General features: G+C 35.9%; 2 pseudogenes; one reads left to right on the top strand and one right to left on the bottom strand.

Annotated features, from left to right (window-relative positions):
* Window positions 1-5,442: 5,442 nt before the first annotated feature.
* LOC148871779 (small ribosomal subunit protein uS12 pseudogene) lies at window positions 5,443-5,829 on the bottom strand (annotated as a pseudogene).
* An 11,590-nt stretch (window positions 5,830-17,419) lies between these two features.
* On the top strand, window positions 17,420-19,935 carry LOC148871778 (L-type lectin-domain containing receptor kinase V.9 pseudogene; annotated as a pseudogene).
* Window positions 19,936-22,006: the final 2,071 nt, after the last annotated feature.

The raw sequence follows: 22,006 nt of genomic DNA, 5'->3' as shown, positions 1-22,006 counted from the left end.
GTTAAGTGTATACACCATGCGTTCCTAACTTTTGGCTGCAAAGCCTTCTGGCTGTTGCATATAAATATCTTTAGTAAGATATCCATTTAGCAATACTTAACATTCATTTTTCAAATCTCATAACCATAGTGTGCAGTTATAGCCAACAATATCTTAAGCATCACCATAGGCGAGAAAGTTTTCTCATAGTCGATTCCTTCTTTTAAGTATAACCTTCTGCTATAAGTTGAGATTTGTAGGTCTCAACCTTCCCATTAAGACCCTTCTTCTTCTTGTAGATCCATTTGTAATCAATTGTTTTTACCCCAAGAGGTTGTTCTACAAGAGTCTAGACTATGTCTAACATAGATTCCATATAAGTTGGGAGATCTTTACTGTCCATGATTTTCATTAAGTAACTTTCTTGGTCATAACCAAAATGAACAAGATGCCTAGACACCCGAGTAAATCTTCTAAGTTGGGTATTGGTATTTAAAACTTATGAGTTATCTCCCACTACCCTTGAACCATTCTCATCAAGAATAATTTCTTGATGATGATTTCTTAGGATGTAGTCCTCTTCTAAGAAGTAGGTATTCTGACTAATAAATACTCTTTGTTCATTTAGGTCATAGAAGAGATACCTAATATAGTCCTTAGGGTGGCATTTAAATAGGCAACGACTAGTTTTGGATTCTAATTTTTTCTCACTTGTTTTTTTGACATGCGCTAGACAACTCCATACCTTAAAGTGTTTTACACTTATTTTCTTGTCAGTCTAAAGCTCATATGGAGTCTTAGAAACTGACTTAGTCAGAACCCAATTGAGCACATAAATCACAATTTCTAGTACGTTCTCCAAAAGGATATGTGTAACTCTAAGTAGACAAGGAATGATCAAACCATATACAATATAGTTTAATTATTTCTTCTCTCTGATACACCAATTAATTGTGGTGTATCAAAAATAGACAATTGTAATATAACCTCATTATCCTTTAATTTGTGTTATTAACTGTTTCTTGACTCTATGTCTGAATTCTTTGAACATTTCAAAAGATTCAGATTTATATTTTATTAGGTACACATACTCATACTGAGAATAATCATCGATAAAGGTTATAAAGTATGAATGTGAATTACATGTCCTAACATTTGAGGGACCACATAGATTTATATGTATAAGGTCAAGTGTGCTTGTACTTCTTTTAGGCTTACCTATAAATGGTTTTTTAGTTGTCTTGCCTTATAGGCAAAGTTCACAAGTTGGCAGATGAGATTAACAAGTTCCTGTGTTCTTTTCATGGGGTTGTGTTCTGGAGTTGTTTTAGTCACATTTGTTTGTAGAAAATGGTGGAGTACAAATAGAACATTTTCAAGTTCTCCATAGGAAATGAACTTGTTATTCAATTTAATTGTAATATTATTACTAAATAAAATGGAATAACCATCCTTACAAATCTTAGAAACTGAAATCATTTTTTTCTAAGTTGTGGAACACAAAGACAATCTTTAAGACTAATGACCTTCCCTAAAAACTAAATCTGTCATTCCTATACCAACAGTTACAACTATTGAAGGTGTACACATGTAGAGAATGACCTCATCCACAATCAACCTTCTGCTTTCCTTAAGCCCTTGTAGTGTATTACATACATGAGTTGAAGTATCAAAGTAAATACACCAGGAGGTAGAAGTAACCAACATAGTGGTTTCTATTACCTGAGTTTCAAAATTGTTTTCTTTCTTCTTCTTGAGGGATTCTAGATACTGAGAATAGTTCCTCTTTTAGTACCTGATCTTGTAAAAGTGACACTCATATGACAAATTATCTTTTATGCTTCTTTGGTTTACTATCATTCTTCTAAGGCCTCTTCTTTCCCTTATGTTACTCCTTGCCAGATTTGCCTCTTTCAGTAAGCATAACAACTAGTTTGTCCTTTATAATTAGTTCCTTGACCCATTCCAACAAATTATTGAGCTTTTGTAAGTTAGCTTTAGCTTGTTCATGTTGTAGTTAAGGACAAGCTGATTGAAGGATATGGGTAGAGAGTTCAAGATGACATAAATTTTTGTTTCAACATCTAATTTGGAGCCAAGAGCCTCCAATTCATTTATAAACTCTATCATCTTCATGACATGGTCATGACTTGATTGGTTCTCAAACATCCTGGTGGTCATCAATAATTTGAGGATCTTTTGTCATGCAAAACAATTATACTCATCATACATGGCCTTAAGACTACCAAGGATTTCTTTGTAAAATGTTATTATATTGAACTGTCTTCAGATATAATTGTCTAGTGAGGCGATGGTGTAAAAATGGGAAAAAGAGTTCTTATCTTCCCATTTCACTAGGACACTCTGGTGCTTTCCAGTTAAAAATTTCGTCTAATTTCTTGGATGTGAGCATTAGATTAAGGTTGTCTATCCAATCCATATAGTTGTTTTATTTTATCTTATTATCATTTAGTAATTTAGTGAATGGTCCGTGTGTCATTTTAATAAATTACACAAATGAGTAATTAGTCCATTACCTTTATTATTTTATCTCTTTAAATATAGAATAGATTTTTATCTATGTTCAATTTCCATGTCTTCATCTTTGAGACTTCCTTTAATCTCAGGAATGGAGACATTGTTCATGTATCTAGAAATGTGAGGAATCACCTAGGTGAATAGGGTCAACTATTTCAGCTGTATAATCCCATCACTTTTGTGAAAGATCACAAATCCACTCATGTCTCATGAGTTTTCCTTTTGGTCCATCAGACAAGGTTCATATCCATTTTATGTTAAACCTCTCTAAGTGGTAAGTGTTGATCCATCATATTAGGAGCCCTAAGATATTGTGAGAAGGTCTTTCATTTTAGAATAGGCCCATCCCACTAGTGTATGATGCCCCTATCAATGTATGAGACAATTCAACTAACTGTCTTGGTGAATTTTTATTCAAGTAGTGTATGATGCCCCTATCCCATCAATGTATGATGCCCCTATCACTGTATTAGACAATGTATGAGACAAGGGTTTATCCATTTTCTTTCTATTTCTTTTGTTTTTATGTTAGAATTTTTATTCAAGTAATTTGATGTTTTTATTCTTTTGTTTTGATGATTATACTTTGATTAATAAAAATAGTATTGTTAATATTTTTGCGAAGGTTGATAATCGATGGCAGATCTTATTTTGTGTCGATGTTTTTATCTTCATTGGAATCTGAATTGAATAGGTGGTGAGTAGGTGCTTGTTTTTTATGTGCAAGTTAGTGGATTATTAGCTTTTTCTTTATTTGATTAATTGATTGCTATTATTATTTGCCCTCAGTTTCCCATGTGGGTCCCACTTTTGGATCCAGGAGAGGGGTGCCTAACCCCTTTCCTCTTCCATCTGAGACTTACTCGGACTGGTTGGACCAGCTAGTTCCTTGGGCTACGGGAGTCACTATTGTGACAAAATTATTTTGATGCCATTCTCAGAGGTCCCATCACCTCCATTTCTTAAATTGATGGGTGGCGACTCCATTTTTAGCTCGAGAGGCAAGTGAAATGGATTTTTCCAATATTGACACTAGGTCAAATCAACTAGTTTTAGCCGATTTGATTATTACTACAAATTAGGTCAAGTTTAACGTAAGAATTGAAACTAGTGCGCTGATACATTGTTGGAAGAGTTTGAAACTTAATTAGACATGGTTGTAATTGTTACGATTCTAGCAAAATTAGATTTAGATTAGGACTTATCAATGTTTAGACAAGCACATTGTAGACACCCCATTTCTGCGCTCTTCACTCTCTTTATCGCACTTCAAGTTTCAAGCATGTTTCGAGTAATCTCTCAATTGACCTAGGGGCATTTTTTAAATTTTATAAAATTTGGGCCCCAAGGATCCGAGACCATAGGTAAGATAGAGCCCAAAAATCCAAATCTGATGACACCAAGATCATCCAAATCTGACACCATTTACCCATTCATCTTAAGACCCAAAGTGGGAATCGATTTTGATTGTTCGATTACAATCATTTAGATCCTGAACCTCATCTCACATCAAATCAGAAATCCAACACCATAAGTACGTAGAGCATAAAAATCCAAATCCGATGACACCAAGATCATCCAAATCTAACAATATTTATCCCTTCATCTCAAGACCCAAAGTTGGAACTGATTTCGATCATCCAATTGGGATCATTTTTATCCTGAACCATATCCATATGAAATCTGAAATCCAACCTTCTATATGGATAGAGCTCGAAACTCCTAATCCAATGGTACCAAGATTGTCCAATTCTGACATCGTTAACCCCTCCATCTTGAGACCTGAAATTAGACTCGATTCAAGTCCTCCGTTTAGAATCCTCTTCACTACAACTTCGAACCTAGGGACCCTCATGGCTAGATCTTTCTCTTATCCTCTAGAACCATCTTAAAATTTAAATGTAACCAGTTAAGGAGCCTCCAATCAATCAAGCAGTCACCTAAACATGAAATGCTCAATTTAGGCAACTTATAAAAATTTCCTATAATTGTCTTCAATGATTGAGAGGATTTCTCCTAAAGCTATCATGACAGCCCCTTCTCTCGTTCAATTTCCTTCCAAAAAACCCTTTAAACCTCATCCATTTATTTCCTTAGTCTCTTTATCTCAGCCCTCCATTCCCTTCTAAAATCCTTCCCAAAAATCTATAAATACCCCCTTCTCATACACAAGTACACGCAATCTAACCTAGAGGGAGAGAACTCTACCCCAATTAGCCTAGAAGATACCCCCTTCACGTCCCAAGCAGCTCCAACCTTCACCCGCTCACGTCCAAGGCCTTCCCCACTCACTCTCCAACATTCCTGGAGTCCTCTCATACTGATATTATAGTCAAAGAATCCCCAGGTTGTGTTTATGTCCATGAAGTGAAGCATGAAGTACTCTTGAAGTAATGGTAGCATAGTAGAAAAGTTCCAGTCACCCAGCATGCTCCCCACCACTTTGGCCACATCCCATCACACTGAAATGACTCTAGATCTCTTGAAGATTGAATTAAGGAGCTGGTTCCAGTGTGCATTAAATCAAAGTGAGGAACTAGAGAGATTATGAGGTCCAAAGTTTGTTGAAATGGACGATGAAGAATTCAATGGCGTTCTACACCTATGGGCTGCATAATTCAGGCCATTTCTCTTTTTTTTTTTTTTGGCAACATAAAAAATGAAGCTGATCTTATCCATCGGTTTGTTTTTTTTTTTTGGTAAAAATCCATCAGTTGAAAACTAGAAACAATAGATATAAAGGCATCAAAAGGAAGAAGACGACCAAGAGGGATTGTATCTGAGAGAACTACGACAGAGAAAACATATTGTTCACAAAATCCAAACTATTATCTCCATCAAGCATTTCTAAAAAGAGCTGAGGGAAGGAATAAAATTTTTCATTAATCCTACAACTCAATATCTAAAGATCATTTTCACCTTCGCTTAGGACCTTGGCTTCTCCTTTTTCTCTTTGAAAAGAGCTAAGAGAGACACTCCAAATACCTTAACAACCTTGAATCGAACTCCTGAAATATATCCCACAGCATGCCCCTTACATCCAAATCCAACCATCAATACTTCATAATTCTCTTCTATGAAGTTTAAGTAACCGTCATTGGGCACAATGGCAAAAATCTTTTTCCCATTATTTATCAACTGAACTAGACCACACTTTCTGATAGCAAAGTTTGGCTGCTTAAATCCAATTCCAAATGGCTTCTTCCACTTGTTGCCAAGGTGGGATTTCTTATATACTTTATCAGCCCACCTTTGCCTCCTACGATGGGACTTGAGCTTGTGACCAGCTCCCATTCCCTGAGTTTTCCCCATGGTGGTTGGAAGATGGCAAAGGCTAGAGTGCTTCAAAGATCGCCGAAGGAACTCAAGTCTGTTCTCATCCCCATCCCCTTTTATAAATCATGTTAGTTCCCTCTTTTGGTTTTGAAGTAATATCTTTTTCGTCTATGAATTGATTGCATGATCGACAATAATCTCTGTTTTAGCATGTACATGTAATTTGGTATATGGTAGTGGGAACATGTTTGATATATCGTTGAATACACTACATTTCTTTCTCTCCTAATATGTAATTATTTTAATCTTTTTTTTTATCATTACATGTTTGATTTTTTGTGTAGTTTTTCTTTTAATTTACATTTATTATGAGGTTTATTGTCTCTCTTTTTCCTATTAAATGATTTTTGTTCTCTTTTTCTTATTTATTCCCCTGAAGTAGTCTAGTAGGATTGGCTTAATGGCCATTCGAAAGATGAATAGCATTTTATTTTATCTTACATATGCATTTCTAGCAGTACTATTTTCCTTTCACTTTATAGAATAATAATCACTCTACTAATTCTCTTATACAACATTTATTCTAGATTCATTCACTTGCAGTCCACTCTTTCATAGTTTTGGTTATTAGTTGTAGCACTGGTCATTTAGTTGCATATTTTAGGTTCACCTCTTTCATTAATGTGGTCAAGTAAGATGCATTTAATAGATGCCATTAAAACTCTAGCACCCAAGGTAGCATTTTTTGATAGGTGTATGCCCTAAGAGCTGGTCTAGCATTTCCCTATAATACCTAAGCCATTTTGACAACAATAAAATTTGTGTGTATTTCCATCTTCATTGATTCCACATTAGTTGGTCTCATATTTTGCATAATCAAGTCAAAGAAATTTCTCCCTTTATATCAAGGACAAGTGCCAACCAATTTTCTTTCAAAAGAAATAATGGAAAAGTCTTTCTTATAGTCTTCTAATTTTAGGACTCTCATTTAAAATAGTTAAAAATCTAGGATTCTTCAGTTCCTATTTTTATGTCTAGGTGTAACTCATTTAATTCGTTAGAAATTCATTCATTATTTAGTGTTAACTTTTGCTTGTGTAGTCTATGCTCTCTTGCTTTGTTATTGAATTAAATAGTTAGAATTTTAGCATTTGATTATGATCTCTTGTTAGTTTAGTGGGTGTGTGTTAATTTCCGTATAATAATTCAAACCTAAAATTGTTAAAATCATCCTTAGAACATTAGTGAAGTAGAGGTCGATTTAACTGATTGTCTGCGGGGTGCCTAGCACCTTCTTACAACATACCTTGGTCCCCAGACCCTAAGAATCTCAATCCCCATTGGGCAATGAGTCACAAAGAAAAAAACATTTGTTTTCCTTGAAAAATCCCATGTTTTCCTAAATTCACATTTCCCAAGAAATTAGGCGGTGACTCCTTACTCCACTCAATCCATATTCCTCCATCCCCCTCTGTGTCGAGTAGCCACACACATTATCTTTTTAAGAGAATGGGTGCTCCATATCCATATCCATACCCATATTCGATCCATGTTAAGTTGTCATGTGATTACCTAAACTAATCTTATTAGTAATGAGCCTAAGGCCCATATTCTTAATGGTTCATTTCTCTAGGTGTTGCATGGCCTTTTAGGCCTAAATATTGTGTGGTGTGGAATCTACAAATGTCTCACACAAGTCCACAATGGTTCAGCCCCTCCCTTATAAAACAGTAGGCTGAATAACTACCTAAGGGTAATGAACCCCTGAGCCAATCAACTTGGGCTCAATTGGGCCCAACACTTAGACATAAGTGATCCTTGCATTCAACCACCTTATGAAGACCCATGGGTAATGGACTTATGTAGGATAAGTCCCATCAGGTTATCAGCCCTCTAATGACTCTTGCCCTTAACCTCTCAACCCATAATAAGCAAAACACTGCTCATAAAGGACATCTTCCCTGACTATAAAATGCAGTGTCATTCTCTTCTCAGATAGATCTCGGGATTAAAACATTTTGCAAATCTTTTTTTTTAATAATAATAGAATATATAAATTCATTTTTCAAATAAGATTTTAAACACAGTTGAAATCTACTATTGGCCAACAATTTAGGTTTCCATTAGAGAGAGTGCAAACCCTGTTGTTCACTATGATCACCCACTCAAATACTTCCCTAAATTGCTCCAACATGCCCAAATATTTGACCCTTGATGAATCTTACTGGTTAGCATATAAAAAATAGCTTAGTTTAAGACCTAGTGTAGTATAATAATCAAATCTAGGTTTAAGTGCAACTTTCCAATTTTGCCCACCTGTCTCTAAGGTCCAGTCTATAACTATGAAATTGGTCCAAGTTCAGTGTTTCTTCCAAATACTCACTGATTGTGCTGGGAGTCTAAACCTAGCAACTGAGACAAGATAAGCTCCCCAAGCCTATCCAATGGATAGGAACATTTTAAACTAGCACAAGTCTCATAAGTGTATAGTTTAAGAAGTAATTCATAGAAACATACCAATTTAACATGGAACAATAATGTGTTTTATTCATATACAAATGGACCTTATCAATCTAAACTAACATTGTTTAACACGTGGACCTTACACCTGGCTATTGGCCTAAGGATGAAGAGGCAATGAGCCACCCCACCCTTTCCACTAACTATTAGATGTAGTAATAACAATGTTTTCTTAATAATAAATAAGTTATCCAAAGATGTAGTGATTGAATTGCCACCACCACCACCCAATATCAACCTTAATAGAGATAGACATGAAGGGCATTGGTGCGATTTACACTAGTCCACTACTCATGATTTGATAGAATGCTTCACCTCATGGAGGATATTTGTAGCCAAGGTGAAGCTTGATATGTTCTTGAAAAGAGACCAATAAAAGCATACAAAAATCACCTCCTACACCACTTATAGCGGGAAGTATCTATGTAGTTAGTGTTGTGAATTAACCTCGACATCCCTAGACATACTAACTTTGCTATTCCAGTAGTGTGATAAGCTGAATCAATTTTCACGAAGCATGGAGCCAATAATGCAATGCAAAAGATAGCAGTAAGAGCACTAGTAGAGCTTTTCAGATATTTGACCCAATATACAATAACACCAGGGGTACAATCAAATTATCTTTAGATGATATGTTGGGAAATGACCTAAATCACAATAGACCCTTGAATGTCATAGCCAAGGTTAGGGGCAAGGATAAAAATATCAGTATCAAGTATTGCATTAGACAACTTGGATGTGGATATGGATATGGATACGGGATACGCTTTGGAAATGCATGGATACAAACAAAAAATATGGAAACACTTGGATACACTAGGAAATGCATACAAATTTCATATACATTAATAATACTAAGTTTAAGATCAAATAGCCATAAATAATTAATAAATATATAAGAAGTATATACATTTAAATAGTGCACATGAGAACATATATTACAATTAATATAGTAGAACACTAGATATTACACAATGCATTAATTAAGAGTCCAAGACACAAACCATGTAGACCTATTATATTTATCCTAATTATTCTGCCAATTACTTTCAATCTATTATTTTTAATTTTTAACATTAAAAAAGTAAACCAAATATTAAATTCTCAAAATATAAATTAAATTATCATTTAAGATTTTATAAATGTATATAACTTTAACTTAAAATATGTCAAATCTGTTAAAATTTTTAGAATATATAATATGATTTAATTAATAAAATAATTATTCATTATTAAAATTTTTATTTCTATAGATATTTTGAAATTAAAAACAATTTTTTCATATAAATGTAAATTAGCAGATTTGATAAATTCAATTTAATATTATATTCTTTAATATTTTTTGTAAACAAATTAAAAACAATTTTTGAATGCAGATATGTGGTTATGTGAGCTAAAAATATAAAACACATTTTTTTCCTAAAGAAATGACCATTGAATTTGATGTCACTGCACTAAAAATGGACCCTTTCCTCGTATTGGTTTATTTCGTTGGAAGGAAAAAATCATATTTGTTTATAAGTTTATTGTTTGAGTTCTTTTATTTTTGTTATGCAAGAAGACCATTGCACGTTAGTTTGGTAAAAGATCTAGGGATTTTTTTATCTCTTGTTGGTTTGATGAGTTGATCCTTATGGCTAGTTAGCAAGATCATATTCATTTTGAGCCAAAAGGAAGGAATTTTAGTTCCATATGTACAATTTGCATCCTCTTCTTTTTTTTTGCATTACAACTTGTCCCATAAGAAGCGTGTTGCCCATTGCTTAACTAATGAGTCCACTAAACAGCTTGCACTGTGCAAATCTATTTATCCAAGTATAGTAGCCTTAAGTTCCTTAGCAAGAAGCTGACATCGATCATAGTACGCTAGTGCTACTACATCCCTTGATTTTCTCCTCTTCCAAGCTATCACTACCCATGGATCCCCTCCAATCCTCCATTATGATCTTTCTCAGCCCAAGGATCCTCCCCAACCTTAGTCCTTGCAATACAACTAACAGTTTTTCACTATATAGGTACTATGTATAGGTATTGTGTAGTGATAGTGGATGCAGTGAGTAAGAATAAAATAAAGAGGAAAATAATAAAATATTGCAATACAACTAGCAGTTTTGTATGCCCTTAGCTTCAATCAAAATGATGTACTTTATGAGTTTATTGTAAATGAATAAAAGTGCATATTTGATTCATGTTCCCTTGGTATGTTTCTGCATAATACCCTTAAACTGGACACTTTATGAGACTCGTGTTAGTTTAGAATGTTCACAGCTGGTGGATCGGTCTGGGGAGACCTATCCTGACAAGGTTGATACTGTGGTGCCACCAAGTCGGTTGGGGTGGCCTGTCTCAGCTGCCAGGGTGAGACCCTAGGCACATACAATGTAGGATTAATTGAATCTTTGAACTGGACCAGATTTTCAATATTGCCCTGGACCTTGGAGATTGATGGGCAAAACTGAAAAGTTACACCCGACCCCTAGACTCGATTATGATACTGCACTAGGTGTCGGATTGGGTTGTCTTTGATATAACAATCAGTGAGATTCTTAGCGGGGGTCAAAACCTGGGTATGTTGGCACAGTATGAGAATTCATCTGAGTGGGTGATCATAGTGATAGGATCAGCCCCTTTGTCAGACAAAGGTAATGATCGGGGATGCACTCTCATCGATGAAAACCAAGACTACCGGTAGCTGATTTCAATCGTTGAGATTTGTTTTGCAAAATATATTTTATATGAGATATGAAAGTATATATATCATGGTTTTGAAATGATTTGCAAAAGGTTTTAATTCTCGGGATCCATATAAGCAGAGAGTGCAACACTGTTCCTTGCAGCCGAGGGAGAGGTCCTCTCTTGCCGGGCAGTGTATGATCATTATGGGCTGAGAGGTTAAGTGTAAGACCATTGAGGATAATACCTGATGGGCTAATCTTGCATCTGCCCACAGTCCCTGGGTGTTACAAGGTGGTTTGGCCCAGGGACCACTTAGGGTAAGTGTTGGGCCCATAGAGCCCATGAGATGGATCTCAGGGGGTGCACTATCCATAACAGTGTATTTGGCCAGGCCTTGTAACAAAGGTTGGGCCAAACCCATGTGGCTGATGTGTAGATCAATGTTTGGGTCCCACACCATACAAGGAAGCCCAACTAGGTAACAGTATGGAAGGCTAAGTGAATACATAACCTTAAATGGGACTTAAGCCCATTTCGAACTAGGCTGATTTGATTAGTCACTTAAAGGGGCGAATTCTGAGATGGATCAGCTGATAGGATTGGGCCCAGACCCTATCCACTTAGAGAGTCCAAGATTTAGATCTAGAAGCCTCCTAATCAGATTAGGAGATGGCTGATCTAATCTGCAGATAAGATAAGGGTTATCCCTTATCACTTAAAGGGACTTCTTATCCAAATATGATTTGGATTAGCAACTCCTAATGGGATTAGGAGTTGATCCCTTTAAGATTATAAAAGGAGGAGGGGGCGGCAGCCTTTAGACATGCAATACACAACTCTTGTCTTCAGAGCTGAAATCACAAGAAGAGAGAATTCTGCTCCCTGCGAATACTCTCTTGCCGCCTCCTTCCTGCAGCCGCTGCCTCCAGCAGTTCGATCTCCTCCTCTCTACAGGAGTAATCAAGATTCGATCTTGATTTGGAGCTGTATTCACAAGTCATCTAGTTGATTTTTGCGAAGGGTCAAATTCTTTTGGAAGAACACTACTGATTCTGCTCCATCCTACACTACGCCATTTTCAGTGGGAGCAGATTTTGGATCCTTCCTTGGGCATGAACACCTCCATTGGGAGATACTGTTTCTCCGTATCAGGTATAATCCCTCCCTACTCCTTTTGGTTCAGATCTGGTTTAGTTTATGATTCAAGAATGATCCTTGAAAATATGATTTTCTAAATAGGGAATTCGATTCTCAATTGAAGGGAGAGAAAATTTTTTTTGAAATTCGCCCCTTTATTCCACAATCTTTGGGCTTCCATGTGATGGATATCCTATCCCTTCAGAATATACATCAAATGAAAAATATTAGCATCATCATCAAATGAATATACCTCTTATTGATCAACTTGTAACAAATCACTTTTTTCCAAGAAGTGATAAAGATGGTCTTCTACATGTTGCCAAACCATCTGAATTTGCTTTCTCTCATTTTATACATCACTAGTGGATGGCCCGTGTGATGCATGGGATATTTGATATTGATGGTGATATTTGACTATGCTTTTATATATTGGGTATATATTTTGTAATTTATGTTATTTTCTTCAATTTTTATATTTTTTATTTTTATAATTTTTTTATGAATTCCTTGGTTTTTTTATAAATTATATTATTTTCTTCATTTTATGTGTTTTTCATAATCATTTTGCAATAACATATATATAATGGGAAAAATAGAAAGTTTATGGTAAAGTTGGAAAGTAAAATCAGAGTGTTTTGACCAAACCAATTGCACCATTCTCATTATATATAAGTTAATATGATTTTCTACACTTTTTGTATATTTTCAATGTATTTCTTTGTTCTTTGTAATTTATATTGTTTTCTTCATTTTATGTTTTTCATAATTATTTTGTAGTGACAATATATATAATGAAAAAAATAGAAAGTTGAGGGTAAAGTTGGAAAGTAAAATCAAGGTGTTTTGACCAAACCAATTGCAACATTCTCATTTTTTAGTATATAAGGTATAAGGTATACATGGTATAGAAATTTTTATGATTTTCTATATTTTTTTGTAAATTTTTTGTGTATGTCACATTCTCATTTTTTTAGCATGGTATAGAAATTTTTATGATTTTCTATTTTTTTGTAAATGCTTGTGTATTTCTTTGTTCTTTTTTTTTGTAATTTATATTATTTTCTTTATTTTGAAGAGAAAGGTGCATAGGATAAAGAGACACCATCTTTATTTCCTCCTTCCTATTTGTGAAGTAGGGGGAATGGATAAGATATACACTATACAGAGAGGGGTTTAAAGGAGAGAAATGGGATTTTAGAATTTATTTCTTCGCTTCATGTGTGAATGATAATATTTGGCATTTTGCCTTATGTCATTCTACTTGTCAATGGTGGGGCTGTTATTTGCATATCTAATGGCTAGCATTTGGATATAGGTTGATCTTGATTTGTTTATATTCAGATTTGAATTGAACACCCGTCCAATTTTTGTAGAAGAGTCTGGATCTCCTACCAACAAAATACATTCCAAACCCTACAACCCTACCAAGTACCAAACCCCTACAGTATTACGTTGGTAGGGTGTTAGATTATTGGACTAGCCTGATGATTATCGAAGAAAAAAACACCCTAAAACAAATCAATATAATGAACCTGAAATCATTTCTCGATCCAATACAACTTATTATGTTAACGGAGACAATCAAAATAGAGGGGAAATGGGAAAAAATACCTGAAAAAATAGGGAGAAAACAAAAAAATGCTTCATTTAATCATCTAATTGATTGTTCGATGATGAAAATAGAGAGGTTGAAAAAATACATTCTTCCCTTCAATTTGAATTCGTAGGTTTTGGGCAAATCATCTGATACTTGACACATGTTGGCTTTAATCAATGAAGCGGTTCATCAGGTAGGCTTGACGGGAGTAGGCCTGTCAATAATACCCAAAAATCTGAACCTAATTCATCCAATCTGATTATTTTGGATTCAGATTACATATTTATGTAATTGGATAAGATTCGAATGTTACAATATACATCCAATTAATAATCAAACTGGATTTGGATTTGACCCAATATGATTTGATTAAAATTTGAATATGATTATATTATAATATTTATTAATTTTAATATATAAATTCTATATAATTATATTAAAATTTATAAAAATATATAATAAATATTATATTATATATGAATTTATATATAATAAATTTAGTATGTTATATTTATATTAATTTATTATATATAAAAGTTAAAAAATATATATATTTTTTAATTTTGCTGGTATTTTAGAGAATTTAAAGTGGAGTCGGATTAGATATGAGTTTGTTAAGATTCAAATTTGAATTTGAGTCTCTACATCCAATCGAATTTTTGATCAAATTTGAAGGTAGGTTCTTAATATTCAGATCGGATGCGGATTTTGCTTCATCCAATAAGAACCCGATCCGATTGCAGCCCTATTGGGGAGAAGATCAAATAAGGCCTAAGGGGAGAGAGAGGAGTAGGTTCCATAGCAGTTTTATTATTATTTTATTTGTTACAAGCGTGAACCGTTAACTAAATAAAATTGGAAAAATAAAAAACTATTATTATTTTACTTGTTTTATCCAATTATAAGTGTTAACCATTAATTAAATGAAATTAGAAAACTAGAAAGGGTAAAAATGGAAAGTGAAAGTCAGGCTTTTACATGAAACATTGTCACCATCCTCATTTTTATAAATGGTACAGACAACATTCTTATTTTTTAGTATGGTATAAAAATTTTTATGATTTTCTATATTTTTGTAATTTTTTTGCGTATTTCTTTATTTTTTCTGTAATTTATATTGTTTTCTTCATTTTGAGGAAAAAGATGCATAGGATAAGAGAGATGCCATTTCTGCTTCCTCCTTCCTACTGTAAAGTAGGGGGAGTGGATAAGATATACACTATGCAGAGAAGGGTTTAAAGGAAAGAATTGGGGTTTTAGGATTAATGTCTTCGCTTCATGTGTGAATGATGACATTTGGCCTTTTGCCTCTTGTCATTCTGCTCACCAATGGTGGGCCGTTATTTGCATATCTAATGCTTAGCATTATGATATAGGTTATTCCTGATTCATTTATATTCAGATTTGAATCGAACATCTATTCAATTTATATAGAAGAATCTGGATCTCCAGCCAACAAAATGCATTCCAAACCCCTACGTCCCTACCAAGTACAATCCCTACGATATTACGCTGGTAGGGTGTTAGATTACCGAATTGGTCTGATGATTATCAAGAAAAAACACCTAAAATGAATCAATATAGTATATGTTTGGCATCGATGTTGTAGTTGCAGCACTGATGTGTGGCTTGGAGCACCGTTTTCTTAGAAAAATGGTGCCTTTTTTGTTTGGAATCATTGCTGCCAGGTAGGATGTTTCCTAGAGCAACAACTTTTTCTGTTTGGTACCAATGCTCTAGGAAACATTTTCTGCACTTCTACCCATTATCCACTACCACATCACTGCCCTTTTGGCAACAACGAGCTGCAATCTAGGAAATGCCAAATTTGGTGTTGCTCCAAGCCATGCCTTCATGATTTCCAAGGCATGGCTTGGGGCACCATTTTCTATGGAAAAACGGTTCCAAATAGATGGTTGTTCCCTAGATTACCGTTTTTTCCTACATGGCGCTGATGTGGCACCATTTTTCTTGAGCAACAACAACGATTCCAAATAGATGAATAATGAACTTAAGAGCATTTTCTGATTCAATACAACTTATTACGTTAAGAGAGACAACTGAAAAAAATAAGGAGAAAAAAAAGATTCATTTAATCATCTGATTGTCCCTGATGAAAAGAGAAAGGTTGAAATAATCTATTCTTCCCTTCAATTCAAATTTGTTGTTTGGGCAAACCATTTGATACTTGACACGTGTTAGCTCTAATTAATGAAGAGGTTCATTAATTAAGTAGGTGCTTCGGGAGAAAATTAGATAAGGTGAGGAATAGGTTCTACAGTAGTCTTATTGTTATTTTATTTGTTTTATCCAATTACAAGTGTTAACCGTTAATTAAATAAAATTGAAAAATAAAAAATATAACAAAGAGTAAAAATGGAAAGTGAAAATCAAGCTTTAAAATAAATATATATATATATATATGATAAAGGGTAAAAATGGAAAATAAAAATTAGCCTTTTTGACAAAACATTGTCACCATTCTCATTTTTTATAAATGATGAGATACATAAATTATCCAATTACAAGTGTTAACTGTTAATTAAATAAAATTAGAAAAAAAAACATAATAAAGGATAAAAATGAAAAGTAAAAAATAAACTTTTTCACCAAACATTATCACCATCATATATATATATATATATATATATTTATATATTTCAGGCATTTTAAGAGAGAGTAGGATTGGAAATATATTAGAAATATAAAATCAGAGTGGGGTAAAATTAAAAATATAAAATCAGGGTGTTGGACGATGGACAAATATAAATGGGTAAGAAATGACAAATATAAATAGAATAAACTTTTGAATGGGGAAACCATTCTGGGGTCATGCCGGATAGGAGTGGATTACATGATCCTATAGGTTGGTCGGTATTCCTGTTGTACTTTATATTGGGTTGGGTTAGCCTCGAACTTCGCGGTGTGTTCTGTTCAGGATTTAGCCAAACAACCCATAACATATAAATTGTCCATTTGACATTGACATCCATGTGCCTCAATTCTTGAAAATGTTATAATTCAATCCACGCCGTATAGGTGGGATAAATCGTGATCCTGTATCGATGCCAAATTCAGGAGGCTATTCATAGATTAATAGGGGCTGTCATTTCAGATTGGACAGTGTACTTATCCCCAAAAAAAATTCAAACTTCTCTTTTTCTGGAAACGTCTTTCAACATTCAGGCTTTGAAAGCTAAAAACTTTCAATTTTCATGTTACGTGAAGTTTGACTTCAGAGTGCATATGATAATATAAGCCTCAAATTACACTTTCTGGAAAAGAGTTACTTTAGTAGGCAAATTTGTTCTGTAAGCCTTGCAAGTCCATCTTATACCACTCGTCCGGAATATCTTCTACGTAGAACCATTTATTCCAACAGTTGGATCACCACTTGAGATGCACGGCTCATGCTGCTTTTCTAAGAGTTAAAAGCATTGCCCTCTCTGCGCAAATCTCCAGGAAGCAGACACCAACTCAACTCGCTTACTCAAAGAATAAGAAGAAAAAGAAGAAAGTCAAAGAAGTCCAGAGATTCTACTGTCCACGATGATTGCTACCAGAAACATGTTCCACGTTTGCGTCTATCAGTAATCAATTTACCAAATTTCAGTATAACAGGAGGGAGGAAGCTCTGTCCATCCAATTCCCATATCCTTCCATTTGTTTCAACCAACTACAGATATAGCTCAATAAGCTCTTCCAAATTCAAACTCGAGAGAAAGTGATCAGAGTTTCGTCCTGATCACACTTAGCCATGTCTTACATGATCTTGGTGTTTTTCCTACTCCACCTAAAGCTCGCACAATCCAGTACTACTGCTAGCGATGATTTCATCTTTTACGGATACAGCAACAAATCCTTAGAGCTGCATGGCGATGCTAGGGCCCGGGCCGAAGGCTTTATTAAGCTGACCGATGATGGTCTTAACCAGGAAGGCTATCTCTTCTACTCCCAACCTCTCCGGTTCAAGAACGCAAACAATAGTGCTTTCTCCTTCTCTACTTCTTTCCTCTTCACAATAATCTCTCACGATCAATCACTAAGTGGCCATGGAATTGCCTTTGTCATTTCACCTTCAAAATCATTCCCCGGAGCCCTACCCAATCACTATTTTGGGCTATTCAATGACACCAACAACGGAAATCAGTTCAATCATATTGTTGCAGTTGAGCTAGACACCATCAGAAGTCCCCAGTTCATGGATATCAACAATAACCATGTTGGGATCGACATCAACGGCTTAGAGTCCATTAATTCCAGTCGAGCAGGTTATTACACAGACGGAGTTGCAGTTGCAGATGGGTTTAGAGATCTAAGGCTGGTAAGTGGAGATCCAATGCAAGTGTGGGTGGAATATGATGGTGTAGCTAAACAACTTAATGTTACAGTAGCTCCTTTCAACATGACTAAACCCCATTTTCCTCTCCTGTCCTTAGCACTTGATCTTTCACCATACATCTTGGAGAATATGTATGTAGGTTTTTCATCATCTACTGGTTCTGTTCCTGCAACTCATTATTTACTGGGTTGGAGCTTCAAGATGAACGGGCAAGCTCAATCTTTTAATCTTTCACTCCTTCCTGATGATCTCCCTCGAAATGATAAGATTCCTACAAGTGTACAAGCAGAGGAAAAACACAAGAAGAAGCCGAAGGTTTTGGCTTGGCTGCTGCCGTTGACTGCAGTTCTCTTTCTGCTGGCAGCCATGGCCAGTGGCCTTTTGACTTATCGAAGGAAGATAAAATTCAGTGAAGTACTCGAAGATTGGGAGGTCCAGTACGGGCCTCACAGATTCAGGTACAAGGACCTGTTTGTTGCCACCAAAGGCTTCAAAGAGAAAGAGCTTCTTGGGAGAGGAGGTTTCGGTGAGGTCTATCGTGGGGTATTACCCAGTTCAAGGGTCCAAGTAGCAGTGAAGAAAGTTGCTCATGATTCAGCACAAGGAATGAAAGAGTTCATTGCAGAGATTGCGACGATCGGCAGGCTCAGGCACCCAAACTTGGTACGCCTACTGGGCTATTGCAGGCGCAAAAGAGAGCTCCTCCTGGTTTACGACTTCATGCCCAACGGGAGCCTCAACAAGTTCATCTTTGATCAACCCAAGATGATACTGAGTTGGGAACAAAGGTTTAAGATCATCAAGGACGTCGCTTCTGGGCTTCTCTACTTGCATCATCAATGGATGAATGTGATCATTCACAGAGATATCAAGGCTAGCAATGTCTTACTAGACAGCGAGATGAATGGACGGTTGGGGGATTTTGGGCTAGCCAGATTATGCGACCATGGAATTGACCCTCAAACCACCCACCTAGCAGGCACTCTGGGTTATATTGCACCAGAGCTTGCAAGAACAGGGAAGGCCAATACAAGAACAGACTTGTTTGCGTTTGGTGCATTTCTGCTCTCTGTCGCTTGTGGGAGAAGACCAGTACAACGAGAAGCGGCACCGGAGAGGATACTTCTGGTGGACTGGGTGACAGAGAGCTGGCGGAGGGGAACCATTTTGGAGACAGTGGATCCAAAGTTAGGCATGGAATATGTGGTGGAAGAAGCTGAATTGGTGTTGAAGCTTGGGTTGCTTTGTTCACATCCTGTGGCCGAAGCTAGACCGAGCATGTCTTGTGTGCTGAAATATTTGGAAGGTGATGCTCCGCTACCAGAGGATTTCAGTGCAGATGTTCTTGTGCGGGGGGGAGAGGAGGTTGTCTATGAAACGGCCTCATCGTCTGCTTCCACGCTAGAGAAATATTCTGTCCCCTCATTAACAATCACAGAACAATTCATCTCTGGAGGCCGTTGACCCATGGCCACAGCCTGTGGCTCTTTAGCTAAGGATCTCTTGTTTCAGGATTTTGTGGCAAGTCCGGATGATCAATTGCTCTGAATCTAATTATTTCAGTTAAGCAATTGATGACACCTTCAGTAAGGAGAACATATAGGTTATGTATTTCTTTTGGGGTTTGGTTAGAGCGAATATGGATCTGATTGAATTATCTGTGTGGAATTCATGTAATTTTTGGTGTTTCATTCACTAATCAACTCCATTTGCATTTTAATTAGACTGGATTGGACTTGATTTGTATGGATTTGTACTGAATAATTGGGTTAGGTCCATTTGTAAATGAGCCTACATCGAATTAGACCAAATCCGGTCCAATTGACAGCCCTACAGCCATATGTCTCTTAGTCTTCCTTATCCAGACAGCACCTATTTCTGTCAAGTGGAGTCCACAAGATTCTTTGAATTCGCCATGTGTCTACTTTCCTCATCTATGTCACTCCATGCACTATCTCTTGTCGGGGTTTTCACCAAATAGTATTAGCCATCTGTCCAAGCGCTTAGATCAAACAGTCATAAGTGCTCTGGGACTGAAACTTGTCTTATGATCATAGAGAATTTTATGAAAAAGAAAATCCAGTTAATTTAAACTTCTTCCATAAATGTATTGACTGGTAAATCCATTCCCATATATGAATCAAGAAAGCAAGCAAGAATTGTAGTGACAAAGGAAAATTTATAAGATATATGACCCTCTTCTTGAATCTCAGATCAAGGTCTCACCAATCTCCAACCGGCATGTCACCATTAAGATATAGGCTGACCATCACACATTCAGGTACTCTTGAGGAAAGAACCTCTTAAAAATATGGTGTACGACTTCTCAAGCTAAACTAGAAATTAGGACTACACCTGAACCACTAATTATATAATGATAATAAGAAAAGACTTGTTTCAAGCTCTTCCTATCATCACTATATATAACTTGGAAAGCAAGAAATACTTCCTTTCTTGAAGTGATCAGATGTTATCTAATTGGAAAAAGAAATGATGAACACACAAATCGAGTTAGGATCTGCGGCCCATTGACTACATATGAGAACCAATTGTTCCATATGGCCGGGCTCGGACATAGCTTTTTGTCAAAATTGGAATGGACCTGACTCAAAGCCCAAACCAAAGCAGTGTAAAATGTTCATTGACTGTAAAACCCCGCCCATGAACAGTTCTATACATAATTGAATCAGAAAGGAACTTTGGGGAATGAGATTGCTTCAATTCCCTTCTATGGAAGGAATAAAGAGGATTCTACTTTTATAAGTGAGGAACAAATTAAAATCACCAGCTTGTACCTGCTTTACAAGGGCAAGTACATTTGTTAGTTGGGTTATTTGGACTTTGGATTGGAGGAGTTCAAATCAGCCCCCCACAACATCCCACAGCACATCTTCGTCGTGTATTGGAAACATTTCCCAATGATGACATCATCATTTTTTATATTATCATCGAGAGATGTTCCCAATACACGGCGAGAATGTACTGTGGGACATTGTAGGGGACAATCCTGTGGGGGGCTGATTTGATCTCGAATTAGAGAGGTCTAAACTCGAAAAACCCTAGGAATTTTCAGTGTGGGTGTGGAGAGATGGTTTTTCCTCTAATTATTGGGATCAATTTCAGCCCATAACCCTTGCGACCTATTAGAATTTAGAATGAGTACATGTATTTGTGGGAAAATTTAAAGTTAACCAAAAGGAAAAAAATAAGGCCTTGGAATTCGGATTGCTCACATGGAGCTTGGGTAGACATGGACGTGAGCCCATCTAGTCCCAACCAAAGCTTGTACATGGCCTGGAAAGTAGGGCTTGTCCTCCAGTCCTAGGCATTGAATATCGTAGGACCAGGAGAACCCAACCCAATTAACTGTGTTATTGATTCAAGTTTCATAAAAATTAATTTTAAGTTATTTTATTCATGACACATTTTAGTTCATTTCGTTAATAATATATGCTATTCTGTTCTTATTTCTATTTATTAATGGTATTCAATATGCTGCAAGTCCGATTAGATACAATGGATAAGATCCGATTCTAATTCAAATACTAAGGGGGCATTCTTTTTCTGGATTTTGAGAGGGGGAAAATTTGGTCAATGGGATTTTGACTCCTCTTAACAAAGAATCCCATGTTCTTTTTTCATATTTATGTGGGGATCAGGGAAAGTTTGTTTTCCTGGGTATTCCTAGGGGGGTAAATAACTTTCCCACCTTGGGGGAAAGTTGCCAACACCTGAATGGGACAAAAATGCCACTTGTAATAATGGATTCTTATGGCTAAAATGGTTATTGTCTTGTTTGCATGGGAAATAAAAGAACATGGGTAAATGCACTTACCCGGGTAAGTCTTTCCTGGGAAACACTTACCTGGGTAAGTGCATTTACCTGGATAAGTAACTTACCAAAAAGCAAACGGGGCCTAATAATTTATTTTGGATCT

The sequence above is a fragment of the Nelumbo lutea genome, chromosome 2, assembly GCF_056320005.1.
Source record: "Nelumbo lutea isolate HS-2025 chromosome 2, American lotus-T2T, whole genome shotgun sequence".
Lineage (NCBI taxonomy): Eukaryota > Viridiplantae > Streptophyta > Magnoliopsida > Proteales > Nelumbonaceae > Nelumbo > Nelumbo lutea.
The sequence above is the reverse complement of the archived record's forward strand: the minus strand, read 5'-3'. Positions and strand labels throughout refer to the sequence as shown.